The following is a 17145-nucleotide window of genomic DNA, read 5'->3' on the forward strand; positions in this document are numbered from 1 at the left end:
CCTTTTCCTGGACTGTGTCCAGAATCATCCCTAGGACCAGCAGACGTGTCGTCGGAACAACTGCGGTTTTGGAATATTTAGAATCCACCCGTGCTGTCGTAGAACTACTTGAGATAGTGCTACTCCGACCTCCAACTGTTCTCTGGACCTTGTTCTTATCAGGAGGTCGTCCATTTTCTTTGAAGACGAATCCTCATTTCGGTCATTACCTTGGTAAAGACCCGGGGTGCCTTGGACACTCCAACGGCATCGTCTGAAACTGATAGTGACAGTTCTGTACCACGAACCTGAGGTACCCTTGGTGAGAAAAGCAAATTTTGGGATATGGAGGTAAGCATCCCTGATGTCCCGGGACACCATATAGTCCCCTTGTTCCCAGTTCGCTATCACTGCTCTGAGTGACTCCATCTGGATTTGAACCCTTGTAAGTGTTCAAATTTTTCAGATTTAGAATCGGCCTCACCTAGCCTTCTGGCTTCAGTACCACCCTATAGTGTGGAACAATACCCCTTTCCTTGTTGTAGGAGGGGTAATTTTATTATCACCTGCTGGGAATACAGCTTGTGAATTGTTTTCAATACTGCCTCCCTGTCGGAGGGGGACATTGGTACAGCAGACTACAGGAACCTGCGAGGGGGGAAACGCCTCGACATTCCAATCTGTGCCCCTTTGATACTACTTGTAGGATCCAGGGGTCCTGTACGGTCCCAGCGTCATGCTGAGAACTTAGTAGAAGCGGTGGAGGGCTTCTGTTACTGGGAATGGGCTGCCTGCTGCAGTCTTCTTCCCTTTCCTCTATCCCTGGGCAGATATCTTATAGGGACGAAAAGACTGAGGCTGAAAAGACGGTGTCTTTTTCTGCAGAGATGTGACTTAGGGTAAAAAACGGTGGATCTTCCAGCAGTTGCCGTGGCCACCAGGTCCCATGGACCGACCCCAAATAACTCCTCCCCTTTTATACGGCAATACATCTTTGTGCCGTTTGGAATCTGCATCCCCTGACCACTGTCGTGTCCATAAACATCTTCTTGCAGATATGGACATCGCATTTACTCTTGATGCCAGAGTGCAAATATCCCTCTGCGCATCTCGTATATATAGAAATGCATCCTTTAAATGCTCTATAGTCAATAAAATACTGTCCCTGTCAAGGGTATCAATATTTTTAGTCAGGGAATCCGACCAAGCCACCTCAGCTCTGCACATCCAGGCTGAGGCGATCGCTGGTCACAGTATAACACCAGCATGTGTGTGTATACTTTTTAGGATATTTTTCTGATAAGCATGTGAGCGCCTTATCCACCCTGAGGAGTGTTTCCCAATGCGCCTTAACTTCTGGCGGGAAAGGGTATACCGCCAATAATTTTCTATCGGGGGAAACCCACGCATCATCACACACTTCATTTAATTTATCTGATTCAGGAAAAACTACAGGTAGTTTTTTCACCTCACACATAATACCCTTCTTTGTGGTACTTGGAGTATCAGAAATATGTAACACCTCCTTCATTGCCCTTAACGTGTGGCCCTAAAGGAAAATACGTTTGTTTCTTCACCGTCGACACTGAAATCAGTGTCCGTGTCTGGGTCTATGTCGACCGACTGAGGTAAATGGGCGTTTTTACAAGCCCCTGACGGTGTCTGAGACGCCTGGACCGGTACTAATTTGTTCGCCGGCCGTCTCATGTCGTCAACCCACTTGCAGCGTGTTGACATTACCACGTAATTCCATAAGTAAGCCATCCATTCCGGTGTCGACTCCCTAGAGAGTGACATCACCATTACAGGCAATTTGCTCCGCCTCCTCACCAACATTTTCCTCATACATGTCGACACACACGTACCGACATACAGCACACACATAGGGAATGCTCTGATAGAGGACAGGACCCACTAGCCCTTTGGGGAGACAGAGGGAAAGTTTGCCAGCACACACCAAAATGCTATAATTATACAGGGACAACCCTTATATAAGTGTTCCTCCCATATAGCATTTAATATATATATGTATATCGCCAAATCAGTGCCCCCCCTCTCTGTTTTAACCCTGTTTCTGTAGTGCAGTGCAGGGGAGAGCCTGGGAGCCTTCCCCTCAGCCTTTCTGTGAGGGAAAATGGCGCTGTGTGCTGAGGAGAATAGGCCCCGCCCCCTTTTCGGCGGGCTTCTTCTCCGGAGATTGTGAAGTCTGGCAGGGGTTAAATACATCCATATAGCCTCAAGGGCTATGTGTGATGTATTTTTCGCCATACAGGTATTCTACATTGCTGCCAGGGCGCGCCCCCCCGCGCCCTGCACCCTCCGTGATCGCTGTGGGAAGTGTGCTGACAGACAATGGCGCACAGCTGCAGTGCTGTGCGCTACCTGAGGAAGACTGAAAAGTCTTCTGCCGCCTGGTTCCGGACCTCTTCAATCTTCAGCATCTGCAAGGGGGTCGGCGGCGCGGCTCCGGGACGAACCCCAGGGCGAGACCTGTGTTCCGACTCCCTCTGAAGCTAATGGTGTCCAGTAGCCTAAGAATCCAATCCATCCTGCACGCAGGTGAGTTGAAATTCTCTCCCCTAAGTCCCTCGATGCAGTGAGCCTGTTGCCAGCAGGACTCACTGAAAATAAAGAACCTAAAAACTTTTTCTAAGCAACTCTTTAAGAGAGCCACCTAGATTGCACCCTTCTCGGACGGGCACAAAAACCTAACTGAGGCTTGGAGGAGGGTCATAGGGGGAGGAGCCAGTACACACCATGTGATCCTAAAAGCTTGCTTTTGTGCCCTGTCTCCTGCGGAGCCGCTATTCCCCATGGTCCTGACGGAGTCCCCAGCATCCACTAGGACGTTAGAGAAAAAGGAGATTTATGGTAGACTTACCATAGTTAAATCTCTTTCTGCGAGGTACATTGGATTCTACAGGGAATAACATCGGGGTGTAGAGTTGGATTTTGATCCGAGGCACCAACAGGCTAAAGCTTAGACTGTTCCCAGGATGCATTGCACCGCCTCCTCTATATCCCCGTCTCCAGGCACTGGAGCAAAGTTTTGTTAACCAGTCCAATGCTGTAGCAGGTAAAATATAGACGGTAGATGTTAGCCACATAGAACCACATTCTCACGACAGGAGACGGTACCAGCGGCTAATGCCATACAAACCCAAAGAAGCTAAGTGCGTCAGGGTGGGTGCCCTGTGGAATCCAGTGTACCTTGCAGAAAGAGATTTAACAATGGTAAGTCTACCATAACTCTCCTTTTTTTGCAGCAGGGTACACTGGTATTCCACAGGGAATAACATTGGGGATGTCCTAAAGCAGTTCCTCAAGGGAGGGGACGCACTGTAGTGGGGACAAGAACCCGGCGTCCAAAGGAAGCATCCTGGGAGGCGGAAGTATCAAAGGCATAAACCTGATGAACGTGGTCACAGATGACCACGTAGCCGTCTTGCACAATTGTTCTGCGGACGCGCCTCAGGGGGCCGCCCTAGAAGGTCCAACCGACTGAGTAGAATGGGCCTTAATAGCATCAGGAGCTGGGAGCCCAGCCTGTGCATAAGCTTGTGCAATCACCATTCTAATCCATCTGACCAAGGTCTGCTTACTCACAGGCCAGCCACGTTTGTGAAAACCAAAAAGTACAAAGAGGGAATCAGACCTCCTGACGGAGGAAGTCCTCCCCACATAAACACGGAGAGCCTGTACCACATCCAAAGATTTTTCTTTGGGAGGATAGACCAGAAGAGGTGAAGGCCAGAACAAGATTCTCCTGGTTAAGGAGAAAAGATGATACCACCTTATGCAAATAACCAGGCCGAGTTCGAAGAACAGACGGGCACTGTGAAAAATCAGAAAGGGTGGACGACAGGACAAAGCGCCCAAGTCCGACACCCTCCTAGCAGAGGCAATAGCCAACAGAAAGACGACCTTAAGCGTAAGGCATTTAAGGTCCACAGATTCAAGAGGTTCAAATGGAGACTCTTGTAAGGCATTCAAGACAACTGACAGATCCCATGGAGCCACAGGAGGGACATAGGGTGCTCTACGAATTCAGCCTCCCTGAGTGAAAGTGTAAACGTTAGGAAGGGACGCAATCTTTCTCTGAGACCACACCGACAAGGCAGATATATGAACCTTGAAGGAGGCCAGACGAAGGCCCAAGTCCAGGCCTTGCTGGAGAAAAGCCAAAAGTCTGGAAGTTTTGAAAGTATATGCATCATAATTCTTAGCAGCACACCAAGTGAAGTAAGCATTCCAGACTCTGTAATAAATCCGAGCCGAAGCTGGTTTATGGGCTTTCAACATAGTTTGAATGACCGCCTCAGAGAATCCTTTTGCTCTCAGCAGTGATGCTTCAAGAGCCACGCTATCAAAGCCAGTCTGGCCACGCCTGGGTAGACACAAGGGCCCTGAACGAGGAGGTCTGGGCGTTGAGGAAGTAGAAGAGGACGCTCTATCGAGACACCCTGCAGGTCTGAGAACCAATGCCGTCTGGGCCACGCTGGAGCGACTAGAAGTAGTATTCCTCCTTCTTGCTTGAACTTCCGTATTACCCTGGGCAGGAGTGACACTGGAAGGAACACGTATGGCAGCCGAAAGTTCCATGGAATTGCTAGTGCGTCCACGAACGCTGCTTGAGGATTCCTTGTCCTTGCTCCGAAGACCGGAACCTTATGATTGTGTCAAGATGCCATCAGGTCTATATCTGGTAGGTCCCACTTGTCCACTAGGAGTTGAAAGACTTCGGGATGAAGACTCCACTCTCTGGCGTGCACGTCCTGACGACTGAGAAAGTCTGCTTCCCAGTTGAGGACTCCCGGAATGAACATTGCCGATATGGCTGGCAGATGGCGTTCCGCCCATTGTAGAATTTTTGACACTTCTATTATTGCCATGCGGCTCCGAGTGCTGCCTTGATGATTTATGTATGCCACCATGGTGGCGTTGTCTGATTGTACTTGAACAGGCTGTTCTGTACCAGAGGCAGGGCCAGAGTCAACGCATTGAACACTACCCGTAATTCCAGAATGTTTATCGGGAGGAGAGATTCCTCCCTGGTCCACTGACCTTGAAGAGAGTGTTGCTCCAACACCGCGCCCCAACCCCGCAGACTGATGTCCATTGTTAGAAGGACCCAGTTGGAGATCCAGAAGGGACGGCTCCTGCTCAACTGTTGGTCCTGTAGCCACCAGCTCAGTGACATACGGACCTGCGTAGTCAAGGCGATCATGTGAGACCTGATCCGGTGAGGCAGGCCGTTTCAATTGGACAGGATTAATCGTTGCAGAGGGCGGGAATGAAATTGAGAGAACTCTACCATGTCGAATGCCGACACCATGAGGCCTAGTACTTGCATCGCCGAGTGTATGGACACTCTGGCGAGAGAGGAAGTATCTGATCCCGCCCTGAAGTTTCAGGACCTCCACTGGAGACAAGAACAATCTTTGGTTGCGTGTGTCCAGCAATGCCCCCAGGTGCACCATGCTCTGAGCAGGAACCAGCGAGGACTTCTTCCAGTTGATGAGCCACCCGTGGGCTTGTAGGAATTGGACCGTCAGTTCCAAATGACTGAAGAGAACCTCAGAGGAGTACGCCAGGATCAACAAGTCGTCTAGATACGGCATGATCCTGACACCCTGACGGCAGAGAAGAGCCGTCATGACCTTGGTGAAGATCCGAGGAGCCGTGGTCAGTCCGAAAGGCAAGGCTTGGAATTGATAATGTAAGTTGCCAAGAGCACACCGCTGATGCAACATGGCAATAGGTGTGTGCAGGTAAGCATCCTGTATGTCCAGGGATACCATCTAGTCCTTGGGCTCCATAGCTAGTACAAGAGCGCAGAGTTTCCACACAGAATTTGGATACAGTCACAAATTTGTTCAAAGATTTGAGGCCGAGTATAGGCCGGGAGGGACCCATTGGGTTTCGAGACTAGAAACAGGATCAAATAGTAACCCCTGCCTCTTTGAGACAGAGGCACCGGCACAATCACTCCAGTATCTAGGAGAGATTGTACAACCAGGCGTAAAGTTTGTGCTTTCAGCGGATCCGAAGGGATAACAGCCGAGCAGAACCGTTGAGGGGGGCGTCTCTTGAAAGAAATCACATACCCGTGAGAGACAACTTCCCGCACCCAAGAGTCTTAAGTGGTCCTTAACCAGACCTGGGCGAACTGCAGAAGTCGGCCTCCTACCCTGGGGTTCCCAAGGGGGAGGCCAGCCCAGTCATGCTGCAGGCTTGTCCTGTTTGGAAGCAGGCTGACAGGCGGCCCAAGATTGGTTAGACTTGGAAGCACGGGACTGTCTCGGATACGCCTGACCCTTCGCTTAACCTGGCGGTCGAAAGGACCGAAAAGTGGTACTCTTAGCCTTCACAGCAGAAGGATTAGTACTTGGGAGAAAAGCAGTCTTGGCTGTTGCTAAGTCAGTCACGATCTTGTTCAGATCCTCCCCAAACAGTATGTTCCCCTTAAAAGGTAGCACCTCAAAGGTCTTTTTGGAGTCCAGGTCCACTTTCCACAACCTTAACCACAAAATCCGGTGAGCCAGGATAGACGTAGACGCTTTGGCCGCCATTACACTTGCATCAGAGGCGCCTCCTGAATATAGTGAAAGGCTGTGGTAATAAACAACAGATATTGTATGGCAGTGTCAGAAAAATTTAGAGGTAGCTCATCCTCAATTGCCTGAACCCATGCTTCAATAGCTTTTGCAGCCCAAGAGGCTGCTGTAGTGGGTCTATGTACAGCACCAGTAAGTGTGTAGATAGACTTCAGGCATCCCTCCAAACGCTTATCCGTCGGTTCCTTCCGTGAAGTGACAGTGGTGACAGGCAGAGTAGAAGACAACATGAGACGGGCAACATGAGAGTCCACCGGCAGTGGAGTTTCCCACTTGTTACTCAACTCCGCAGGGATAGGATAACGAGCCAACATCCTTTAAGACAGGGAAAATATATTTCCTGGAGATGACCAGGATTCCTGGCTTATGTCAATTATGAGGTCAGAATGAGGTAAAACTACTTTAGCAACCTTCTGACGTTTAAACTTATCAGGTTTCTTAGACGTAGCAGGAGGTTCAGTCTCATCCTCAATCTGGAGGATCAGCTTGATAGCCTCCACTAGTTCAGGAACATCAACCAGAGTTGTAGATTCCTCATCAGAAATAACTATCAGAATCTGAAGAATCAGTATAATCCCCATCCTCATCGGAAGAATCATCCGAAATATTAGTGGATTGTGAGGAAGAAATGGCCAGCTTAGGGGCCCCTTTGGTCCTAGTAGGGCGAGGGTTAGGTTTGTGTTTAACCAAGGACTGATTTAATTGTGGAGGTGTGATGGAAGACCAGGATGCTTCAATAGCGGCCATCAGTTCTTCTGCATTGTTTGGTCTCATGTCTCATCTTTCTCTTGGCAATGCCCCATAGATTGTCTTTTTTCTTTAGCCCAGGTAAGACGCTACTGACGTTTTTTATTGTTCAGGAGCAGCTTGACAAGAGGAATACGACATTTGAAGGCCATGTCCAGGATCCATCTGTGTGTGGTGGCTCTTGATGCACTAACGCCCGCCTCAGTCCACTTCTTGTGAAGCTCCCCCACACTTTTGAATGGCCTTTTCCTGATAAGAAAAAAAGAACTGGTTTGTTGCTCAGTGGTCCAAAGTCCTCTTTTCTGATGAGAGCAAATTTTGCATCTCATTTGCAAACCAAGGTCCCAGAGTATGGTGGAAAAATGGAGAGGCACACAATCCAAGATGCTTGAAGTCCAGTGTGAAGTTTCCCCAGTCTGTGCTGATATGGGGAGCCATGTTTTCTGCTGGTGTTGGTCCACTGTGCTTTATTAAGTCCAGAGTCAACGCAGCCGCCTACCAGGTCATTTTAGAGCACTTCATGCTTCCTTCAGCAGACAAGCTTTATGGGGATGCTGACTTCATTTTCTAGCAGGACTTGGCACCTGCCCACACTGCCAAAAGTACCAAAACCTGGTTCAATGGCCGTGTGATTACTGTGCTGGATTGGCCAGCAAACTCGCCTGACCTGAACCCCATAGAGAATTTGAGGTATTGCCAAAAGAAAGATGAGAGACACGAGACCGAACAATGCAGAAGAGCTGAAGGCCGCTATTGAAGCATCCTGGTCTTCCATAACACCTCAGCAGTGCCACAGGCTGATAGAATCTGATAGAATCCATGCAGTAATTCATGCAAAAGGGGCCCAGATCAAATACTGATTACATATGCATGATTATACTTCTTAGAGGGACGACATTTCTGTATTTAAAAAACTTTTTTTAATTGATTTTATGTAATATTCTAATTTTCTGAGATTTTGGATTTGGGGTTATGTTAGGCTGTAAACCACAATCATCAAAATTATAACAAATAAAGTCTTGAAATATCTCACTTTGCAAGTAACGATTCTATATAATATATTGGTTTCACCTTTTAAGTTGAATTACTGAAATAAATTAACTTTTGCCCGATTTTCTAATTTTCTGAGTTTCACCTGTAGTGCTACACACCTGTCCTCCTCTGCTATCCATGCTGCTGTAGTGCTACACACCTGTCCTCCTCTGCTATCCATAGTGCTGTAGTGCTACACACCTGTCCTCCTCTGCTATCCATAGTGCTGTAGTGCCATACACCTGTCCTCCTCTGCTATCCATGCTGCTGTAGTGCCATACACCTGTCCTCCTCTGCTATCCATACTGCTGTAGTGCCATGCACCTGTCCTCCTCTGCTATCCATAGTGCTGTAGTGCCATACACCTGTCCTCCTCTGCTATCCATATTACTGTAGTGTCATGCACCTGTCCTCCTCTGCTATCCATACTGCTGTAGTGCTACACACCTGTCCTCCTCTGCTATCCATATTACTGTAGTGCCATGCACCTGTTCTCCTCTGCTATCCCATAGTGCTGTAGTACCACACACCTGTCCTCCTCTGCTATCCCATAGTGCTGTACTAGTACCACACACCTGTCCTCCTCTGCTATCCATAGTGCTGTAGTGCCATGCACCTGTCCTCCTCTGCTATCCATACTGCTGTAATGCCATACACCTGTTCTCCTCTGCTATCCATACTGCTGTAATGCCATGCACCTGTTCTCCTCTGCTATCCATAGTGCCACACACCTGTCCTCCTCTGCTATCCATACTGCTGTAATGCCATGCACCTGTCCTCCTCTGCTATCCATACTGCTGTAATGCCATGCACCTGTTCTCCTCTGCTATCCATACTGCTGTAGTGCCATGCACCTGTCCTCCTCTGCTATCCATACTGCTGTAGTGCCATGCACCTGTCCTCCTCTGCTATCCCATAGTGCTGTAGTGGCACTCACCTGACCTCCTCTGCTATCCATACTGCTGTAGTGCCACACACCTGTCCTCCTTTGCTATACATAGAGCTGTAGTGCCACGCACCTGTCCTCCTCTGCTATCCCATACTGCTGCAGTGCCACGCACCTGTCCTCCTCTGCTATCCCATAGTGCTGTAGTGCCATGCACCTGTCCTCCTCTGCTATCCATACTGCTGTAGTGCCATGCACCTGTCCTCCTCTGCTATCCATACTGCTGTAGTGCCATGCACCTGTCATCCTCTGCTATCCATACTGCTGTAGTGCCACGCACCTGTCCTCCTCTGCTATCCATAGTGCTGTAGTGCCACGCACCTGTCCTCCTCTGCTATCCATGCTGCTGTAGTGCCATACACCTGTCCTCCTCTGCTATCCATACTGCTGTAGTGCCATACACCGGTCCTCCTCTGCTATCCATAGTGCTGTAGTGTCATGCACCTGTTCTCCTCTGCTATCCCATAGTGCTGTAGTGCCATGCACCTGTTCTCCTCTGCTATCCATGCTGCTGTAGTGCCATACACCTGTCCTCCTCTGCTATCCATATTGCTGTAGTGTCATGCACCTGTTCTCCTCTGCTATCCCATAGTGCTGTAGTGCTACACACCTGTCCTCCTCTGCTATCCATACTGCTGTAATGCCATGCACCTGTCCTCCTCTGCTATCCATACTGCTGTAGTGCCACACACCTGTCCTCCTCTGCTATCCATAGTGCTGTAGTGCCACACACCTGTCCTCCACTGCTATCCATACTGCTGTAGTGCCACGCACTTGTCCTCCTCTGCTAGCCATGCTGCTGTAGTGCCATACACCTGTCCTCCTCTGCTATCCATATTGCTGTAGTGTCATGCACCTGTTCTCCTCTGCTATCCCATAGTGCTGTAGTGCTACACACCTGTCCTCCTCTGCTATCCATAGTGCTGTAGTGTCATGCACCTGTTCTCCTCTGCTATCCCATAGTGCTGTAGTGCTACACACCTGTCCTCCTCTGCTATCCATAGTGCTGTAGTGCCATGCACCTGTCCTCCTCTGCTATCCCATAGTGCTGTAGTGCTATACACCTGTCCTCCTCTGCTATCCATAGTGCTGTAGTGTCATGCACCTGTCCTCCTCTGCTATCCCATAGTGCTGTAGTGCTACACACCTGTCCTCCTCTGCTATCCATAGTGCTGTAGTGCCATGCACCTGTTCTCATCTGCTATCCCATAGTGCTGTAGTGCTACACACCTGTCCTCCTCTGCTATCCATACTGCTGTAGTACCATGCACCTGTCCTCCTCTGCTATCCATACTGCTGTAGTGCCACGCACCTGTCCTCCTCTGCTATCCATACTGCTGTAGTGCCATGCACCTGTCCTCCTCTGCTATCTGTAGTGCCACACACCTGTCCTCCTCTGCTATCCATACTGCTGTAGTGCCATGCACCTGTCCTCCTCTGCTATCCATAGTGCTGTAGTGCCACACACCTGTCCTCCTCTGCTATCCATACTGCTGTAGTACCATACACCTGTCCTCCTCTGCTATCCATAGTGCTGTAGTGCCACACACCTGTCCTCCTCTGCTATCCATACTGCTGTAGTGCCACGCACCTGTCCTCCTCTGCTATCCATACTGCTGTAATGCCATGCACTTGTCCTCCTCTGCTATCCATACTGCTGTAATGCCATGCACTTGTCCTCCTCTGCTATCCATACTGCTGTAGTGCCATGCACCTGTTCTCCTCTGCTATCCATACTGCTGTAATGCCATGCACCTGTCCTCCTCTGCTATCCCATAGTGCTGTAGTGCTACACACCTGTCCTCCTCTGCTATCCATACTGCTGTAATGCCATGCACCTGTCCTCCTCTGCTATCCATACTGCTGTAGTACCATGCACCTGTCCTCCTCTGCTATCCATAGGGCTGTAGTGCCACACACCTGTCCTCCTCTGCTATCTATACTGCTGTAGTACCATGCACCTGTCCTCCTCTGCTATCCATAGTGCTGTAGTGCCACGCACCTGTCCTCCTCTGCTATCCATAGGGCTGTAGTGCCACACACCTGTCCTCCTCTGCTATCCATACTGCTGTAGTACCATGCACCTGTCCTCCTCTGCTATCCATACTGCTGTAGTGCCACGCACCTGTCCTCCTCTGCTATCCATACTGCTGTAGTGCTACACACCTGTCCTCCTCTGCTATCCATACTGCTGTAGTGCTACACACCTGTCCTCCTCTGCTATCCATACTGCTGTAGTGCCATGCACCTGTTCTCCTCTGCTATCCATACTGCTGTAGTGCTACACACCTGTCCTCCTCTGCTATCCAAAGTGCTGTAGTGCCATGCACCTGTCCTCCTCTGCTATCCATAGCGCTGTAGAGCCATGCACCTGTCCTCCTCTGCTATCCATACTGCTGTAGTGCCATGCACCTGTCCTCCTCTGCTATCCATAGTGCTGTAGTGCTACACACCTGTCCTCCTCTGCTATCCATACTGCTGTAGTGCCATGCACCTGTTCTCCTCTGCTATCCATACTGCTGTAGTGCTACACACCTGTCCTCCTCTGCTATCCAAAGTGCTGTAGTGCCATACACCTGTCCTCCTCTGCTATCCAAAGTGCTGTAGTGCCATACACCTGTCCTCCTCTGCTATCCATAGCGCTGTAGTGCCATGCACCTGTCCTCCTCTGCTATCCATACTGCTGTAGTGCCATGCACCTGTCCTCCTCTGCTATCCATACTGCTGTAGTGCCACACACCTGTCCTCCTCTGCTATCCATACTGCTGTAATGCCATGCACCTGTCCTCCTCTGCTATCCATACTGCTGTAATGCCATGCACCTGTCCTCCTCTGCTATCCATACTGCTGTAGTACCATGCACCTGTCCTCCTTTGCTATCCATAGAGCTGTAGTGCCACGCACCTGTCCTCCTCTGCTATCCATAGTGCTGTAGTGCCACGCACCTGTCCTCCTCTGCTATCCATAGTGCTGTAGTGCCACGCACCTGTCCGCCTCTGCTATCCATAGTGCTGTAGTGCCACGCACCTGTCCTCCTCTACTATCCATAGTGCTGTAGTGCCACGCACCTGTCCTCCTCTGCTATCCATACTGCTGTAATGCCATGCACTTGTCCTCCTCTGCTATCCATACTGCTGTAATGCCATGCACTTGTCCTCCTCTGCTATCCATACTGCTGTAGTGCCATGCACCTGTTCTCCTCTGCTATCCATACTGCTGTAATGCCATGCACCTGTCCTCCTCTGCTATCCCATAGTGCTGTAGTGCTACACACCTGTCCTCCTCTGCTATCCATACTGCTGTAATGCCATGCACCTGTCCTCCTCTGCTATCCATACTGCTGTAGTACCATGCACCTGTCCTCCTCTGCTATCCATAGGGCTGTAGTGCCACACACCTGTCCTCCTCTGCTATCTATACTGCTGTAGTACCATGCACCTGTCCTCCTCTGCTATCCATAGTGCTGTAGTGCCACGCACCTGTCCTCCTCTGCTATCCATAGGGCTGTAGTGCCACACACCTGTCCTCCTCTGCTATCCATACTGCTGTAGTACCATGCACCTGTCCTCCTCTGCTATCCATACTGCTGTAGTGCCACGCACCTGTCCTCCTCTGCTATCCATACTGCTGTAGTGCTACACACCTGTCCTCCTCTGCTATCCATACTGCTGTAGTGCTACACACCTGTCCTCCTCTGCTATCCATACTGCTGTAGTGCCATGCACCTGTTCTCCTCTGCTATCCATACTGCTGTAGTGCTACACACCTGTCCTCCTCTGCTATCCAAAGTGCTGTAGTGCCATGCACCTGTCCTCCTCTGCTATCCATAGCGCTGTAGAGCCATGCACCTGTCCTCCTCTGCTATCCATACTGCTGTAGTGCCATGCACCTGTCCTCCTCTGCTATCCATAGTGCTGTAGTGCTACACACCTGTCCTCCTCTGCTATCCATACTGCTGTAGTGCCATGCACCTGTTCTCCTCTGCTATCCATACTGCTGTAGTGCTACACACCTGTCCTCCTCTGCTATCCAAAGTGCTGTAGTGCCATACACCTGTCCTCCTCTGCTATCCATAGCGCTGTAGTGCCATGCACCTGTCCTCCTCTGCTATCCATACTGCTGTAGTGCCATGCACCTGTCCTCCTCTGCTATCCATACTGCTGTAGTGCCACACACCTGTCCTCCTCTGCTATCCATACTGCTGTAATGCCATGCACCTGTCCTCCTCTGCTATCCATACTGCTGTAATGCCATGCACCTGTCCTCCTCTGCTATCCATACTGCTGTAGTACCATGCACCTGTCCTCCTTTGCTATCCATAGAGCTGTAGTGCCACGCACCTGTCCTCCTCTGCTATCCATAGTGCTGTAGTGCCACGCACCTGTCCTCCTCTGCTATCCATAGTGCTGTAGTGCCACGCACCTGTCCGCCTCTGCTATCCATAGTGCTGTAGTGCCACGCACCTGTCCTCCTCTACTATCCATAGTGCTGTAGTGCCACGCACCTGTTCTCCTCTGCTATCCATAGCGCTGTAGTGCCACGCACCTGTCCTTCTCTGCTATCCACAGTGCTGTGGTGCCACGCACCTGTCCTCCTCTGCTATCCATAGTGCTGTAGTGCCACGCACCTGTCCTCCTCTACTATCCATAGTGCTGTAGTGCCACGCACCTGTCCTCCTTTGCTATCCATAGTGCTGTGGTGCCACGCACCTGTCCTCCTCTGCTATCCATAGTGCTGTGGTGCCACGCACCTGTCCTCCTCTGCTATCCATAGCGCTGAAGTGCCATGCACCTATCCTCCTCTGCTATCCATAGCGCTGAAGTGCCACGCACCTGTCCTCCTTTGCTATCCATAGTGCTGTGGTGCCACGCACCTGTCCTCCTCTGCTATCCATAGTGTTGTGGTGCCACGCACCTGTCCTCCTCTGCTATCCATAGCGCTGAAGTGCCACGCACCTGTCCTCCTCTGCTATCCATAGCGCTGAAGTGCCACGCACCTATCCTCCTCTGCTATCCCATAGTGCTGTAGCACCACACACCTGTCCTCCTTTGCTATCCCATAGTGCTGTAGTACCATACAACTCCTCTTCTATCCCATAGTGCCACATACCTGTCCTCCTCTGCTACCCCATAGTGCTGTAGTGCTACACACCTGTCCTCCTCTGCTATCCCATAGTGCTGTAGTACCATACACCTGTCCTACTCTGCTATCCCTAGTGCTGTAGTACCATACACCTGTACTACTCTGCTATCCCATAGTGCTGTAGTACCATACACCTGTCCTACTCTGCTATCCCATAGTGCTGTAGCGCTACACACCTGTCCTCCTCTGCTATCCCATAGTGCTGTAGTACCATACACCTGTCCTACTCTGCTATCCCATAGTGCTGTAGTACCATACACCTGTCCTCCTCTGCTATCTCATAGTGCTGTAGTGCTACACACCTGTCCTCCTCTGCTATCTCATAGTGCTGTAGTGCTACACACCTGTCCTCCTCTGCTATCCCATAGTGCTGTAGTGCTACACACCTGTCCTCCTCTGCTATCCCATAGTGCTGTAGTGCTACACACCTGTCCTCCTCTGCTATCCCATAGTGCTGTAGTGCTACACACCATCCAGCTGTACTGCCCAGCAACCCCGCCCCCTGCCGTGTAGCCGCACACTGACATCACCTGTCTGACCCAATGCCCCCAGGTGCTACAAACAGCCAGCAGCAGGCTCCTCCCCCCTGCCCTCCGGTGTCACCTCCTACCTCGCATCACACAGCCCCTATCTGAGGCAGCGGAGAGCGCCGCGCCCCCTCACCAGCCATTACCTGTCCCCAGGCCCCGGCCCCGGCTGCCGCCGCCTCGTCCCATCACCCGCTGCCAAACTCTCTCCAGCAACTTCTTCTCCTCTTCCGCGAGCCGTCGCGCGACACTTCCGCCGCTGGCCCCGCCCCCCCGGGCACGGGACTAAGTCTCTCATACCCCGGCAGCCAATCAGCAAATAGCAGGACATTGACCTCGCTGCGAGTGACGGAGGCGGAACCGGTGGGCGGGGCGCCGGGGAGACCGACAGCTGGCTCGGCCACTCAGGCAGGGCGATGAGAGGCAGTGCCGCTTTCCCTGTGTACATATTACACTGCGTCATCCCCACGGGCACGCAAGTGTGCGGGCTCCTGTGTGAGGGTGACGGCGCCAGTGTCACTCACAGACAGGGAGAGCGGTCCTCAGTCACCTCACCTCCCCAAGCCTTCCTAACAGGCTGTTCGTTTGGCACTCCAGCAGCTGGGGAACTGCAAGTGCCATCGTGCCCCGCCACTCAGAGTCAGCTTTACATGCTGAAGCCATTTATCACATGACTTCACTGTCATGTGAGAGTGCCATGCAGATGGGCTGTGTGCAGCTGCTGCTGGAGTATTCACAGTCACTGCACATAATAATACGATGAATATATTTCTATAAAGCACATAACAATGGCTGGCTTATTTTTCTCTGGTTAACTATATACAGAAAAGAGGGATATATATCTGTACTGCCATAACCCTTATTTCTATAAGTATAAATTGTTGACACGACAAGAGTTCTATTAATACGATGAACCCTTGCCCTGTGGTATAAAATGTATGCTTACCAGATGGGAGGGGAAACAATATACCCCTGGCAACGGCGGTTGCAAAGCTATAGACCCCCAGCGCTCACAAGCTACCCAGCGCCTCAAAGCCTTTGCAGCGGCTATTGCTACGCCAATGTTTATATGGTCTTTCCTCTGTATGCAGTGCACTGATAGTAGTGATGTGCACCAGACATTTTTCGGGTTTTGTGTTTTGGTTTTGGATTCGGTTCCACGTCCGTGTTTTGGATTCGGACGCGTTTTGGCGAAACCTCCCTGAAAATTTTTTGTCGGATTCGGGTGTGTTTTGGATTCGGGTGTTTTTTTACAAAAAAACCTCAAAAACAGCTTAATCATAGAATTTGGGGGTCATTTTGATCCCATAGTATTATTAACCTCAATAACCATAATTTACACTCATTTCCACATTTTCCAGTCTATTCTGAATACCTCACAATATTATTTTTAGTCCTAAAATTTGCACCGAGGTCGCTGGATGACTAAGCTAAGCGACCCAAGTGGCCGACACAAACACCTGGCCCATCTAGGAGTGGCACTGCAGTGTCAGACAGGATGGCACTTCAAAAATAGTCCCCAAACAGCACATGATGCAAAGAAAAAAAGAGGTGCACCAAGGTCGCTGGATGGCTAAGCTAAGCGACCCAAGTGGCCGACTCAAACACCTGGCCCATTTAGGAGTGACACTGCAGTGTCAGACAGGATGGCAGATTAAAAAAATTGTCCCCAAACAGCACATGATGCAAAGAAAAAAAGAGGCGCAATGAGGTAGCTGTGTGACTAAGCTAAGCGACCCAAGTGGCCGACACAAACACCTGGCCCATCTAGGAGTGGCACTGCAGTGTCAGACAGGATGGCAGATTAAAATAATTGTCCCCAAACAGCACATGACGCAAAGAAAAAAAAGAGGTGCACCAAGGTCGCCGGATGGCTAAGCTAAGCGACCCAAGTGGCCGACACAAACACCTGGCCCATTTAGGAGTGGCACTGCAGTGTCAGACAGGATGGCACTTCAAAAAATAGTCCCCAAACAGCACATGATGCAAAGAAAAATGAAAGAAAAAAGAGGTGCAAGATGGAATTGTCCTTGGGCCCTCCCACCCACGCAAGATGGAATTGTCCTTGGGCCCTCCCACCCACCCTTATGTTGTATAAACAGGACATACACACTTTAACAAACCCATCATTTCAGCCACAGGGTCTGCCACACGA

General features: G+C 50.5%; 1 protein-coding gene across 1 annotated transcript in view; it reads right to left on the minus strand.

Annotated features, from left to right (window-relative positions):
- NR1H2 (nuclear receptor subfamily 1 group H member 2) overlaps positions 1-15276 on the minus strand; it is a 95823-nt gene extending 80547 nt beyond the window's left edge. The window contains exon 1 of the mRNA XM_063942418.1: positions 15137-15276. The gene's annotated coding sequence lies outside the window, so the exon portion shown is untranslated. The remainder of the gene's footprint in view (positions 1-15136) is intronic.
- Between the last annotated feature and the right edge of the window lie 1869 nt (positions 15277-17145).

This window comes from Pseudophryne corroboree, chromosome 10, assembly GCF_028390025.1.
Source record: "Pseudophryne corroboree isolate aPseCor3 chromosome 10, aPseCor3.hap2, whole genome shotgun sequence".
In the NCBI taxonomy this organism is placed as follows: domain Eukaryota; kingdom Metazoa; phylum Chordata; class Amphibia; order Anura; family Myobatrachidae; genus Pseudophryne; species Pseudophryne corroboree.